Source organism: Lissotriton helveticus, chromosome 6 (genome assembly GCF_964261635.1).
Source record: "Lissotriton helveticus chromosome 6, aLisHel1.1, whole genome shotgun sequence".
Lineage (NCBI taxonomy): Eukaryota > Metazoa > Chordata > Amphibia > Caudata > Salamandridae > Lissotriton > Lissotriton helveticus.
This window is the reverse complement of record NC_136067.1, coordinates 1,897,394,507-1,897,410,308: the sequence shown is the minus strand read 5'-3', so window position 1 is coordinate 1,897,410,308 and position 15,802 is coordinate 1,897,394,507. Positions and strand designations below refer to the sequence as shown.

At 48.9% G+C, this 15,802-nt stretch overlaps 1 protein-coding gene across 1 annotated transcript in view; it reads left to right on the top strand.

Annotated features, from left to right (window-relative positions):
• The window catches only part of ALK (ALK receptor tyrosine kinase), a 2,452,973-nt gene that overhangs the window by 1,357,411 nt on the left and 1,079,760 nt on the right, over positions 1–15,802 (top strand). The window lies entirely within an intron of this gene.

Here is a 15,802-nt window from a genome sequence, read left to right as displayed (position 1 = left end):
GTCCTGGCCTCATCCTTTTTCTTGGTCCACCTGGCTTTCCATCTTTCCACATCTCCCCATTTCTGCAATACTGACAATAGTTCCTTGACCTGTGCTTTCTTCCCTAAAGCATTCAAGTTTTCCAAATCTTTGTCTCAGAAATCTGCCCTATATGGTTTTTGCAGGGGTTTCGATCTTGAAATATCTATTCCCATGCTAGCAGCAGTGTCTGTCAGTTTTTCATGAAGTATTCGGGTATTTCAGGTGAGACTTTTGCAGATAAACAGCATTTCGTCTTCGGAGTAGGTATTTAATCTGTCTAATCCTACGTTTCCTGCCATCAATTCCTCTATGTCTATTCTCAGCTTGTAGAGATCTAAAGGTTTCGTTGGGGACGTTGGCTTTTCCAATTCCTGACTCCATCTTTCAATTTCTTCAGGAGTCACCAATGTGACACTCCTAGTACCCGAGGTCGATTCCATCTGAATTGCCCTCGTACTAAACGTGTGCGGCTTCGGTATCCTTTTCCCCGTCTTTCTAATGGGCAGATCTAGCAGCGAGACCTCCGACTCGCATTCACTGGTCTGATCATCTACAATTAATGGTTCTGGTCTGGTCGGTGCAATGACAGGGGTAATCACGGGAGGGTTTGGACTTCCTTGACGGTCCCCATACAACGGAACCACCGGCCCGATTGTTACTGGGATTGTCAAGGCTTCAGGACTTGCATTTAGTTGTGACATTTTCTGTATTATTTCAGCTCTCTGATTTCCCAGCGCTTCTCGCTCTTTCTCCTCTAATGACCTGTCCACGGAGTTTCCATGTAACACCTGCGGGGTCAGAATGGGAGCATAACACGGGGCAGTGGGATGAGACTCACTCGGCCCTCCACCATAGTTAGGCTTTTGAAACAAACTTCCTGTGCCTAGGATTCTCGGATCTCCCTCATTCTGGGGCTGTAATAACGGCATTCCTGAACCTACGGACCTTGCTTCGCCTCCGTAGGGGAGACGCGGGCAAAACTCTCCTTCCCGTGAATATCCCATCTCCCCACCGGCCAGTCCCCGGGGGTAAATACTTCTGGTTTCCACAGGCCCTAGATCTTCAGTATAAGGAGGAATTAGATAATTCCCTCCTGCACTTGTGGACCTGACCTCCTCCCTCTGTAGAGGTCTCCGGGGAATATCTCCTGCACTGGCAGGTCGGTGTCCTTCATTATAAGGAGGCGGACTTCTCATGCATAAGTCATCTAACAATTCATCATCTGATTCTCCCAGGGGCCCCCAGTGTTTGGTCTTTTCTGTTCTTTTTCCCCCCCCAGGAGGACCTTCTGCTGACATCATGGGAAACAGTCCCTCAACAATCATGCTCTGTCTCCACTGCTTCATCTTTTTATCTCTAGTTTCTTGTTTCAGTTTTGGGTAAAACTTGGTCAGCCCCTTGTCCATTCGGGGTTTATCTCTTTGGAAAGCCTCAATCTCCCATTCCTCCAATGCCTCGTACTGCGTTAGTCTCGGTCTGGGATGTAATTCATTCATTCGGTTTCTTAAATTGAATAGGATCCTAGCATTAAAGGTACCTTCTAACGGAAAAGCCATTATCCCGTCGTCTTTTGTGTATTTCACCCAATTTTCTAACCACACACATGTATTGTACCCTCTGTCAAACATCATGAAAGAGGCGGGAGTATTGGGTGGTCGAATAATAACGCCCTCTCTAGTCTGAATCGGCTTGTCCTTTTTGAAGTAATTCTTTACCTTATTTACAAGGGACATTTTTCTCTTAGTTCCGTACATAATATCGTATCTATTAGCCTTCCACTGATCTCTTTCAAAACCTAGATGTCTTGGATCAGGTCTAGTCTCTGGAGTATACGAGTGTCACATACGATTTCTACGCTTAACTTTGTTTACAAAATTACCTCCAATCAGAATGCGTCTTGCAATTCCGTGCGACCAATGGGTGCACGAGTTCAAATATTTTCGGCCAATGGGTGTGCGGCCCCTTCGTGAGACAGTTCTCACGTTCCGGGCGCTCACCCCTCCTTCACAATTCCAGCCCCGCTACCCGCCCGCTGTTTCTACCAATCCCAGCGCGGCACGGAGTGACGTCAGAGACGCTTCGCGACTGACTCCCTCCCTTCACAAGGTAACGGAAACTTTCTTTCTTTCTAAAGTGCTAGTGCTTGGATATTTTACAACGAATACACATTCGCCACAGTGCTCAAGTGTCTAGACAGAAAAAGAGTTTGTTTTACTGCAAGTAAACTACTTCCGTTTACTTTTCACACGCTGCGGGTAGATCTCTTCCGCCTACCCTTCACTCTAGCATCAGTGAACCTGTTACTTCCCCAGACTCATCCACCTTTTCCGGGATATATCCGAGTCTAAGGTTTCCCAGCGGACCCCTTTGCTTTCACCCAAGCTCCGATGAACCTGCTACTCTTCCGATGTGACCCTTATTAGGTTACGCCACTATTGGAATTTTGCCAATGGACCTCGTTACTAACATTTATTCACACATCTATTCAGAGAAAAAAAAACCCTAGTTAGTGCTTCCTGGTTTCACCTAACCTGCACTTAACCTTCCTTGAGCCTGTGACCTCAGGGCAATGGATTCTATTCACCACTTGCCTATTCAATTCCCCGGGGAGTTCTGACAACACTGAACGAGACGTTTTACAAACGCATGGATTAATACATATAACAATATAAGAACAAGAATAACAAATTTAAAACGATTCATAAATTTTAAAAACAGCGCATTCTCAAGAGAGTGATCAGGTCCCTCGAAATGGCCGCTCTTATAGCAGCATTAATATACTAGCAGCTACCGACTTGACTAGCTTAACTAGTCCTACCTAACCTTTAACTAATCCCTAACCATAGCTCTGCTACCAGAATAACTGATAGAGCGCGCGGTGTCACCCGACCAATAATTTCGCCGCTTCCGGCTTCGGGCCCATATATTTCAAATCACCATAAACATTGATCGGATGACCTCACGGTCTACTATCAAGCTTTGTGTGTTCCCTTTGTGCTATTCCTCAGTGTACCCGACTTACCATCCACCGACACGGGTACCTATGACCACAATGAATCAGGGAGCTAGCTGTAAAAGGAAAGGCAGAAAAATACAAACCCAAATAACATTCAAAATCTTTGTAAAATGACCACGGACAACTGGAAGTTTTAAAATCTTTATCTAAAATTCGTTCTCAGAAATCATTAGATTTACAAGAATAAGACAATCAATAATCAAGATAATGAAAAGTACATACCTATAGAGAAATAAGGTCAGGGTAATCATTGAAGTGCTGATATAAGATGCAACGGGAATATGCTATGCATTTAGGGTAAGAGTTCTTTAGACAGTTTAAGTAAGGAGGTTCTAGACCATGGGTACTCACAAACTTTCTCTCGGGGGCCAAATTTACAGTGTGGTTTGTGGCCGAGGGCCGCACCGGTGGAGGCGGGGTCAGTGGGGGAGGGGGAAGGGGCTAGAAAGAAAAAAACTGTGACCATGAAGTTGAACACAGGCCCCTGCAGCTGACACGTTCATCCACTGAGCCAACAGACCAGCATACACAAACATATCTCTTTCTCTCTCTCTCTCTCTCTCCCTAACTCTCCCTCCCTCTGTCTCCCTCCTTATATCTCTCTCTCTCGCGCCCTCTTTCCCTCTCTCTCTGTTTCCCTCTGTTTCTCTGTCTCTGTCTCTCTCTGTCTCCCTCCCTCTCTTTCCTTCCCTCTCTCCGTCTCCCTCCATCTGTCTCCCTCTATCTGTTTCCCACTGTCCATCTCCCTCTGTCTCCCTCCCTCCGTCTGCCCTCTGTCTGTCTCCCTCCCTCCCTCTGTTTGTCTCCATCCCTCCCTCTGTCTCCCTCCCTCCCTCCCTCCCTCTGTCTCCCTTCCTCCCTCTGTCTGCCTCCCTCCCTCCCTCTGTCTGTCTCCCTCCCTCTGTCTGTCTCACTCTGTCTTTGTCTACCTCCCTCTGTCTGTCTCCCTCTCTCCCTCTGTCTGTCTCCCTCCCTCTGTCTGTCTCCCTCTGTCTTTCTGTCTCCCTCCCTCTGTCTCTCTCCCTCCCTCTGTCTGTCTGTCTGTCTCTGTCTGTCTGTCTCAGTCTCCCTCTGTCTGTCTCCCTCTGTCTCCCTCCCTCTCTCCCTCTGTCTCCCTCCCTCTGTCTGTCTCCCTCCCTCCCTCTGTCTGTCTTCATCACTCCCTCTGTCTCCCTCCCTCCCTCTGTTTCCCTCCCTCCCTCTGTGTCCCTTCCTCCCTCTGTCTGTCTCCCTCCCTCCCTCTGTCTGTCTCCCTTCCTCTGTCTGTCTCACTCTGTCTTTCTGTCTCCCTCCCTCCCTCCCTCTGTCTGTCTCCCTCCCTCTGTCTGTCTCCCTCTGTCTTTCTGTCTCCCTCCCTCTGTCTGTCTGTCTCCCTCCCTCTGTCTGTCTCCCTCCCTCTGTCTGTCTGTCTCCCTCCCTCTGTCTGTCTCTGTCTCCCTCCCTCTCTCCCTCTGTCTCCCTCCCTCTGTCTATCTCCCTCTGTCTGTCTCCCTCTATCCCTCTGCATCCCTGTCTCCCTCCCTCCCTCTGTCTTCCTCCCTCTGTCTCCCTCCCTCCCTCCGTTTCCCTCCCTCCCTCCCTCTGTCTCCCTCCCTCCCACCCTGTCTCCTCCCTCCCTCCCTCTGTCTCCCTCCCTCCCACCCTGTCTCCCTCCCTCCTTCCCTCTGTCGGTCTCCCTCCCTCCGTCTCCCTCTGTCTTTCTGTCTCCCACCCTCTGTCTGTCTGTCTCCCTCCCTCTGTCTGTCTCACTCCCTCTGTCTGTCTCCATCCCTCCCTCCCTCTGTCTGTCTGTCTCCCTTTGTCTGTATCCCTCCCTCTGTCTATTTCCCTCTGTCTGTCTGTTTGTCTCCCTCTGTCTGTATCCCTCCCTCTGTCTATTTCCCTCTGTCTGTCTCCCTCCCTCTGTCTGTCTCCCTCCCTCTATCTGTCTCCCTCCCTTTGTCTGTCTCCCTCTGTCTGTCTCCTTCTCTCCGTCTATCTGTCTCCCTCTCTCCCTCTGTCTCTCTCCCTCTGTCTCTCTCTGTCTGTCTCTCTCTCTGTCTGTCTCTCTCTCTGTCTGTCTCTCTCTCTGTCTGTCTCTATCGCTGTCTGTCTCTATCGCTGTCTGTCTCTGCCTCTATCTGTCTCTGGCTGTCCCTGTCTCTGACCCTATCTAGCTCCGTCTGTCCCGGTCTCTATCTGTCTCTGCCTCTATCTGTCTCTATATGTCTTTATCTGTCTCTATCTCTATCTGTCTCACCTCACCCAGCTCTCACTCCCTGCTGCCCTCTGTCACCTCACCCGGTTCTCATTCCCTGCTGCCCTCCCACCTCACCCAGCTCTAACTCCCTGCTGCCCTCTGTCACCCCACCCGGATCTCACTCCCTACTGCCCTCCACCTCCCTCACCCGGGCTCTCACTCCCTGCTCTGCCCTCCCACCTCCCTCACCCGGGCTCTCACTCCCTGCTCTGCCCTCCAACCTCCCACACCCGGCTCTCACTCCCTGCTCTGCCCTTCACCTCCCTCACCCGGCTCTCATTCCCTGCTCTGCCCTCCACCTCCCTCACCCAGCTCTCACTCCCTGCTCTGCCCTCCACCTCCCTCACCCGGGCTCTCACTCCCTGCTCTGCCCTCCCGCCTCACAGGGCTCTCACTCCCTGCTCTGCCCTCCCACCTCACAGGGCTCTCACTCCCTGCTGCCCTCCACCTTCCTCACCCGAGCTCTCACTCCGTGCTCTGCCCTCCCACCTCACAGGGCTCTCACTCCCTGCTCTGCCCTCCACCTCCCTCACCCGGGGTTTCACTCCGTGCTCTGCCCTCCACCTCCCTCACCCGGGCTCTCACTCCCTGCTGCCCTCCACCTCCCTCACCCGGCTCTCACTCCCTGCTCTGCCCTCCACCTCCCTCACCCGGGCTCTCACTCCCTGCTCTGCCCTCCACCTCCCTCACCCGGGCTCTCACTCCCTGCTCTGCCCTCCACCTCCCTCACCCGGGCTCTCACTCCCTGCTCTGCCCTGCCACCTCACAGGGCTCTCACTCCCTGCTGCCCTCCACCTCTCTCACCCGGGCTCTCACTCCGTGCTCTGCCCTCCCACCTCACAGGGCTCTCACTCCCTGCTCTGCCCTCCACCTCCCTCACCCGGGGTCTCACTCCCTGCTCTGCCCTCCCACCTCCCTCACCCGGGCACTCACTCCCTGCTCTGCCCTCCAACCTCCCACACCCGGCTCTCACTCCCTGCTCTGCCCTTCACCTCCCTCACCCGGCTCTCACTCCCTGCTCTGCCCTCCACCTCCCTCACCCAGCTCTCACTCCCTGCTCTGCCCTCCACCTCCCTCACCCGGGCTCTCACTCCCTGCTCCGCCCTCCCGCCTCACAGGGCTCTCACTCCCTGCTCTGCCCTCCCACCTCACAGGGCTCTCACTCCCTGCTGCCCTCCACCTTCCTCACCCGAGCTCTCACTCCGTGCTCTGCCCTCCCACCTCACAGGCTCTCACTCCCTGCTCTGCCCTCCACCTCTCTCACCCGGGGCTTTCACTCCCTGCTCTGCCCTCCACCTCCCTCACCCGGCTCTCACTCCCTGCTCTGCCCTCCACCTCCCTCACCCGAGCTCTCACTCCCTGCTCTGGCCTCCACCTCCCTCACCCGGGCTCTCACTCCCTGCTCTGCCCTCCACCTCCCTCACCCGGGCTCTCACTCCCTGCTCTGCCCTCCACCTCCCTCACCCGGGCTCTCACTCCCTGCTCTGCCCTGCCACCTCACAGGGCTCTCACTCACTGCTGCCCTCCACCTCTCTCACCCGGGCTCTCACTCCGTGCTCTGCCCTCCCACCTCACAGGGCTCTCACTCCCTGCTCTCTGCCCTCCACCTCCCTCACCGGAGCTTTCACTCCCTGCTCTGCCCTCCACCTCCCTCACCCGGGCTCTCACTCCCTGCTCTGCCCTCCACCTCCCTCACCCGGGCTCTCACTCCTTGCGCTGCCCTCCACCTCCCTCACCCGGGCTCTCACTCCCTGCTCTGCCCTCCACCTCCCTCACCCGGGCTCTCACTCCCTGCTCTGCCCTCCACCTCCCTCACCCGGGCTCTCACTCCCTGCTCTGCCCTCCATCTCCCTCACCCGGGCTCTCACTCCCTGCTCTGCCCTCCACCTCCCTCACCCGGGCTCTCACTCCCTGCTGCCCTCCACCTCCCTCACCCGGCTCTCACTCCCTGCTCTGTCCTCCCACCTCACCCGGCTCTCAGTTCCTGCTCTGCCCTCCACCTCCCTCACCGAGGCTCTCACTCCCCGTTGCCCTCCACCTCCCTCACCCGGGCTCTCACTCCCTGCTCTGCCCTTCACCTCCCTCACCCGGCTCTCACTCCCTGCTCTGCCCTCCACCTCCCTCACCCGGCTCTCACTCCCTGCTCTGCCCTCCACCTCCCTCACCCGGCTCTCACTCCCTGCTCTGCCCTCCCACTCTCAGTTCCTGCTCTGCCCTCCACCTCCCTCACCTGGTTCTCACTCCCTGCTCTGCCCTCCCACCTCACCACGCTCTCAGTTCCTGCTGTCCTCCCCCCTCCCACCCCCTCTCCCCTGTGCGTCAGCCTGGCTGACACAGCCTCCCGGGCACCCCAGTACTTAACAGGTCTTTAAACGACCATTTGTTTGTTAATGAGGCTCTGTTCACCTCTTAGCGCCCCTGCAGCTCCACTCTTGACTGTGGCTGGAATCGCCCGGGCCCCCACAGAGCAGTGTCTCTGACTCGCACTGCTGCTCCCCGAGGTGTTTGCTGAAGGTAAAGAAAAAACCACACACAGGTGCGATGTCTAAAGCTCCGAGGGCCGCCACTGAAGGCTTGCCGGGCCGCTACTGGCCCGCGGGCCGTACTTTGAGTACCCCTGTTCTAGACCATATCAGGAAATGACAAACCGCAATGCAAAATATAATTTCTAACAGGTAGGGTAACATAGGAACACGTTATGAAATAAATGCAAATGACTTTATGTTTCAATGGTTGCGGAATAGCATGGAAAATTAACATATGCAAAGGTGTGTCTTTATTGAAGCAAAAGACAGAAATTCAGAAAGGTGCAAGAATTTAAAGATTCAGAGCAATATTTACCTAGACTGGTGTGGAAACCAAACCCTGGCCACGGGTCAGTTAAGAACAGGAAACCCTCAAGGAAGGATACCCCTCAATGGACAGCAGGTGCAGACTGGACACCCAGGACAGGACAGGAAACCCTCAGATTAGGAATCAGGACAGGACCTCTAGGACAGGAACCCTCAGGACAGGACCAGCACCCGCAGTTCGGAAGCAACGCCTGCGCTCCACCCTCTCTGCAGCTATCGATCAAGACCCCGATTGGGTCAGCGAACTCACAGCAAAGTGCTCCGCCAGCACTTTAAGGTTTAGTAAAACCTTAGTCTATGGTCAATTTCGGACAGAGTACTCCGTAGTGCTCTGTATCTTCAGTCACCTATTGAGTGCGTTGGGTCAGTGACAGGTCAGCTAAACCAGACAAGTCGGACAAAATCCCTAGGTGAACCCAGGGTAGTTATACTGTTTGGGACGGTGTACCACCCCCCAAATGTTGCAAAGTGTCAGAATCCCTCAATTTGGATTGGTCCTAAGGTAGGATTTGGGTAACACACCAATCAGAATAGACTATTTGGAGGCCTAATTTACATCTCTGGGCACCGCCTAGCAAGATTGGGGTTCCCATGAGAAAGCCGCGCAGAATACAATGAAAGAATACATTTTTGTAACAGTTAAACAATATCATGATGGCTCGGCGGGGTGAAGGTGTTCTTTCCCAGGGTGGCTCTGGCATCACCCTTCTTTGGCCTCAGTTCAATGCCACCGTAGCTTCTGGCGAGTTTGCGCAGAAACACCCTCCAAGATGGACTCCCCAGCCCAGCACCCCTCCGAGTCGAGGATACATGAAAAGTAAGCGAAAACAAATTAAAACATAGAAGTGACGGTATGAAAACACATTATTGGTTTTTGTACTGTAAACTTATCATTATAAAAATATATTATGCAGTTTAAATGTTAGCAACATATACACTGGCACAAGAGCATCACCACGTTATTCACGAAAGCTGTGTATTACGCATGCGCACTTTTTCCCACCTAAACTTATAACTACGTCAGGTCACGTGAGTGTGACTGACGCATGAGCAGAAGCTATTTTTCAAGCGGCGGCCATTTTAAAGACACGGATTATTTGTATTAGAAAACACATAGGAAAGCTTCATCTGCTTCGTTCAAATATAAAATAAACATTAGTAAGACGTACAAATTTATTAATTGATTACACACGGGCGAGGTTCATGACTCGAGCAAGTCGCGATACGAATCTTGCTCTATCACCTGTGTAGCAGGCGCCCTTGCAACATGGCGGCAGGGTGTCTGTGCTTGTGCTAGGCAGCTTTTTTTGTGCCATTCTAGGGGAGAAACAGGGGTGGGCTGTATTCTTGTGAATATGGCACATCCCGGCATTTTGATAATGCCCGCTGCCAAATTTGATGCAGCTCTGTGCTCCGACATTTTCCTGTGAATATACCTCTTAATATCTACGTTGATCTACGTTGATCTAGATGCTGGTATAAACATGCAAAAACATCAGAATAGTACCTAAAACCAGTGGGGCTTTTTCTATGTCTGGCATCATATTTACAGTCCAGTGCATCAATTCTGGGCATTTCCTTTTAAAATATCTTTCCAAAACCTAGGCTGTAAGTGAAGTATGTCAACAGTGGTGATGGCCTGAATAGCAAACGGTCCCTGGTCTATAGTGGGTCTTATGGCAATGCGTTACGTGTTCTCCAGGTCTCTGTTCCTTATCCATGAAGATGGATGCTGTCCTACAAACACGCTTGATGTCCCCGAACACGCTCCCACCAGTCATGGGACTCATTAGCGGTGCCCGTCAGCTCGCTTCTTCCGTACAAAACCCAGGACTATCCATTGCGTGGATGTCACTCACAAATACCTTGAGAATGGCTGCCTCAAAAAGATTGATTTCTTATTTATTGTATTCCACTCTAGCAAAAGAAATAATGTGATGTATCCGAGGGGGCCAGACTCACTGCCAATCAAATGTGGACGGGATTTATTTGATTCACAAGAGTAGGGCCTTTGTGTTGTGTTTCATTGTTAATTTGATTTACATGATGTAATCTTAGTATGGAATTTCTCTAGGTCATGAGGCATTATCAGTGTCCTTTAAGAATGTTTGTATTCAACTTAAGACAGTTACTGCTGAATCCCTGAAGCTGTGGTCATGCTGCCTGGGGCTCCTCAATACAATTAAAAAATCTTAAATCGGATTCAGTGTCCTTTGTAACACTTTGACTCAATTATATGGTTAATCTCGGGATAACCGATGCCAGCTGAAACAGATAAACATATTTAAATCGGCTATTACACTCTTGATTTTCACAGTAAAGCAAACTGACTGTAAACAACTAATTGCACGAAACTCTTGGTCCTTCATTCCAAGGTGAGCACTAATTCTATTTGGGCTTGAACGGCAGTTTGCCCCAAAAACATGACTGCATGCAAGTTTGTGCTAGCTACCAGTGGTGGCACTAAACATTGACATCATTGGATGAACATGCCCCACACAAACTGGAGAAGTCACTTCTTCTTGCTGGCTTTAAGTTTTGAGATCTGTTAAATTGGGAGTTCCTTAAAACAGAATGTGTGCTGCAGTGCATTTGTGCCTTTGCACCTTTGTGTGTGTTTGTATAAACGGAATCACGGTACAAGAGGTAGAACTATTGGCTGTGCCAATGCTTGTTACTTTCTTCTTTGATGGTGGAACACCTGATGGACTGAATGTAGAGATCATAATGAGATTCCGGCTGAAGTCGCAGTAGCAGTCACTAAATATATTATATTTTTTATGCTATGTGATGGCAATTTGTACGGTGCCATAATACCGAGGTGGTGGCTTCAAAGTGCCACAGATAGACATGGATGCAAATTGAATGATGGGTTATTAAATGAATCCTCACATTTTGATAGATCATCTAAATTGCTGATATTTTTGTCAGGCAGAGAGATACCCCCTAGTAACAGTAGACAAATTATTTCCGTTTTGAGAGGTGGTCCCATGCTCCTGGCTCTAAAAGAAAACACTTTGTCAAGGATGAGGGGAGGGGCATTGGATTATTGAGGTGTTTAAATTAGTTGTGGAAGAAGTGTGGTGCCAGACTTAAAAATATTGATGATGGATGCGAAGACTTTTAAGTTTCAAAGAACTGGGAGTCAGTACGAGTGCATAAGATTTGTTTTCATGGCGGTCTCTGTGTGGGGGAGGCGGGGTGCTATGTTATGTTCCTTAGCCCTTTCTTCCTTTCCTTAACCCATTCCCTGCGCTTGCTTCTTTCTCTGCGCGCAACAGTTATGACACCAGCTGGACTGTTGACAGCTCCGTGTTCTAATGTGACAGTTGACTTGACAGTTGCTCCTGACTGTTCGGTGATTCTTATTGCTTCTCTTGCCGGGCACACATAATTATGGTGTGTTGTCTTAATAACAAAACAAATAACTTATTCTAATGATATGGTTCCTGCATAATACTTCAAAGAAAGGGGAGAGTTTTCCCAACAAAACCCAGAAAGGACCAGGGAAGAGTACAGTACAAAAAGAGTTTCCTTTCTGAGTGTTTCAGACTCCTACATATACATTAGTTATACAAAACCATTTGTTCAGACCCCTTCCACAGTTTTACCAAACCCTATCTAAAAATTCAAAACATAAGTGTATTGTTGTACAGTGCTTCTCTTGCTTTTCTGACCAGTGCTCTAGAACATTATGGTGTTCCTCGTTCTGGAGTTTCCATCTGCCCTGTTGGCAGTTGGAGCTCTGGCCAGGCAGGGGATAGACCTACCTACTCTGTACTACAATAAAGCTGACATCTAATAACATCCTGCTTCAGATTAACGCACATCGAGTATAGAGTACTTATCTCCTCTTTTTATACTAATTATAGCCAACATGTCACAACCAATTAATGTTGCCCTCCCTCCCCAATTCTTACCTGAACCAGGGAATCCATCTATGGCTTGGGAGGATTGGATTGTAATGTTTTATATTTATATAGAAGCTCTAGACGGAGAGGATTTCTCGCCAAAAAGGAAAAATGCCCTACTAATGACTACATTAGGAAAGGAGGGGCAACGTGTGTTCAAATTTATACCGCAGGTTCTATCTTCAGGATCCACGTCACAAGTTGATGAATTCAAAGAAGCAATAGCGAGACTGGAGACTAGGTTTAGGAAAGAGGAAAATCTAGTTTTGCAGAGATATAAGTTTTACAAAAACAAACAATTGGAGGGTGAGAGCATTGATGACTTTGTTGCGCGGTTACGCGAACTGTCCGTAAAGTGCAGTTTTGGTCAGATGGCTGACGAACTCATCAGAGACCAACTCATTGTCCAAGCGAACAATAGGAAAGTCCAAGAACGTCTATGGGCAGCAAAGAATCCAACATTGAAAGTAGCCATAGATTTGGCCAAGATCGTTGAAGAAAGTGAAAAATGTATGAAAGAGTTGCAAAAGAGTGGGTTAGAACCAAGAATCGCAGAAATTTCCAACAAAGTCATAAATAGTGACAATAGTGAGGAAGAGGCGGCGGCCATTGCCATTGTAAGAAAAAAAGGTTACGTACTCCAGAAGAAGAACATACAGCCTAACAACAAACATAACTCTAGAATGTGTACAAAGTGTGGAAGCTATTCACATACTTCTGACGCAAAATTTTGTTTTGCTAATAATAAGGAGTGTTTACGTTGTGGGAAAATAGGACATTTCGCCAAAATGTGTAAAAACAAAAATAGTTCAAAAGTGACTGTGGTCAGTGAGTATGGTGACCTGAGGCGAGATGTAAACAAGATTTTAGTGTTGTGTGACTCCGTATGTTCTTGTGAGGAACGGAGAGGAAAGATTTTGAAAACAAATTTTACCATAGATGGGAAGTCTGTCAATCTGATGGTTGATACAGGTTCTAAATGGACCATAATCCCTAAGTCCCTGATGAAGAGTGTGTGGGGTGACAGGACTTTGAGAGAATGTGACATTTTTCCCTCTGGCTACCAAGGTGAAAAAATAGATCTCTTGGGCTATTTCGATGGGAAAATTGAGTTCAGAAATAGGTCAGCATTAGGTAAAGTGTACATATCCATAGATGGACCAGCCATTCTGGGACGCTATCAACAATACGACTTACATATTGTGGTCAATCCCAGAGCGGACGATCCCATCGCAATCGTTGACAACTCTTCAATAAATGAGATTCTGGAAAGATTCAAGAATGTCTTTAGGGATCAGTTAGGAGAACTGGCAGGCTACTCTCACCACATAATTCTCAAAGAAGGCAGTACTCCCGTTCAGCACAAGGTTAGACGTGTCCCTTTCGCGTTGCGGGAGGAAGTTAAAGCCACATTAGAGGAAATGCTCCAAGGAGGCATCATCGAGCCTATTGAAGCGTCTCCTTGGGTTTCGCCTGTGGTGATTTCCCAAAAACCTGATAATAAGATTAGGTTTTGTGTAGACCTGCGTTCACTGAACAAATGTGTAGTGGCGGATGTGTTCCCACTGCCAAATATTGGCGAGCTAGTGTCAACACTTAAAGGAGCAAAATATTTTAGTAAACTAGACCTAAAACATGCTTACCATCAGATTTGTCTTGATGATGTTTCAAAGCCCTTAACTGCTTTCATCACTAGTGAAGGAACATTCCAGTTCACACGATTACCGTTTGGCCTAGTCTCAGCGGCCAGCGTGTTCCAGAGACTAGTCTCGGAGGTTTTTAAGGGACTAGACAAAGTCTTGTATTTTCAAGATGATGTCTTAATTTATGGAAATTCACTTGAAGAACATAATGGAATTTTGCAAAGTGTATTACGTAGAATAGATGACGCTGGGCTCACTTTGAGGAAAGAAAAGTGTGCTTTCCTTTTGAAGGAGATTGAATATTTAGGGTTTTCTTTGTCTGAGAAGGGCATAAAGCCTAAGAGGAATCTATTAGAAGCTATAGAGTTAGCTCCCTCACCAGTTGATAAAGATCAACTTCGGTCCTTCATGGGCTTAGTTGAATTTTATTCAAAATTTGTGAGAGATTTTTCATCTAAGACCGCACCTTTGAGATGTTTGTTGAAAAAGGGTGTCAGATTTAATTGGACCACTGAGCATGAATCGTGTGTTAATCTGATAAAAAGGGAACTTAAGTCTGCTGGCGTACTGGCCCCTTTTGATACAAGTCGTTCCTCTGTTTTGATGGTTGATGCGAGCGGAGTGGGGCTCGGTGCGGTGCTATTGCAAAAGCATGGGGGAGAAGAGAAGACTATAGCGTTTGCTTCCAGACCCCTGTCTGTTTCCGAATCCAATTATTCTGTCATAGAACGTGAAGCTCTCGCAGCGGTTTGGGGCACGAGCTATTTTAGAACATACTTGTGGGGCTACAAATTTGTTCTGCGCACAGATCATAAACCACTGGTCAATGTATTAGCCCCGGGTGGTACTGGGAAGGGGTCTCCCAGGTTGGCGAGACTGGCTTCTCGCTTGCAGGATTACCAGTACGAGATTGAGTTTGTTCACGGTTGGTAGAACATCCAGGCGGATTGTTTGTCCCGACTTCCAGCACACTCTGAGGAGTGTAACAGAAATAGTGGCGATGTTTTAGATGATTATGCTGTAGCGTTAGTGATGGAGGATGTACTATCTATAGGAGGTGGTTCTTTCACCCGTGAAGATTGGGTGAGGAGTATGGAGGAAGATCGAGTTCTACAGTCTGTTATTGACCTTATTTCCAAGGGAACTAGAAGAGAAAGCACTGTTTTGCCTGGAGTTAGACCCTTTCTGAGAATATTGGATGAAATTTCATTAGAGGGAGAGAATGTGTTGATGCGAGGTGACCGATTCATCCCTCCTAGTTCATTACGGAGCAGAATCCTCAAGTTGGCTCATGAGGGCCATTTAGGTCAAACCCTCACTCAGCGTCGTGTTAAGGAGAATTTTTGGTGGCCAACGGTAGACAATGATGCTGTAGATTGCGTAGTGAGGTGCGTTTATTGCAAGGAAGGAGAAAAACGATTAAAGGTTGTTGGATCACACTCACCCCAAAAAATTGGATTTGAGAACTTACCTTGGCATAGCATTTGCCTAGATTTCATAGGTCCTATGAATGAGTTGCCCGTGAATCAACGCTTTGCCATTGTGGTGATTGATTGTTTCTCTAAATGGCTCTGTGTGCAATTTGTGAAAGAGATTGACACTGACACCACCATTGTTTTTTTGAAGGGTGTGTTTTTAAATGAAGGTTATCCATCTATTCTCATTTCTGATAAAGGCACACAGTTGACGTCCTTGAAAATGGCTTCATTTATGCGAGAATGTGGTATCAGACATCAGAGGACAAGTTTGTACAACCCACAGGGGAATGGCCTCTGCGAGAGAGTGAATCGTCTGGTGAAGGGGGTGATTCAGATGTTTGTGCAAAGTGGTTGTTTTTCACATGAACGGGTGCAAGAGCTGGTGTGGGCCTACCGATCAACACCTCATAGAAATGGAGAGAAATCTCCATTCGAATTGATGCGTGGACGCACACCAGTCTCAAAGTTGACTCCTGCATGGTTGAGATGTGAGGGAAGTGAGGTTTTACCTTCTTCCGACAATTTCCTGCCCATTGCAGTGGGTGACCTGGTCAAGGTTAAACCGGGAAGGTTTTCCAAGGGTCTTACCAAATATAGGGGTCCTTTTAGAGTCAAAAAAGCTTCCCCACATTATGTTGTATT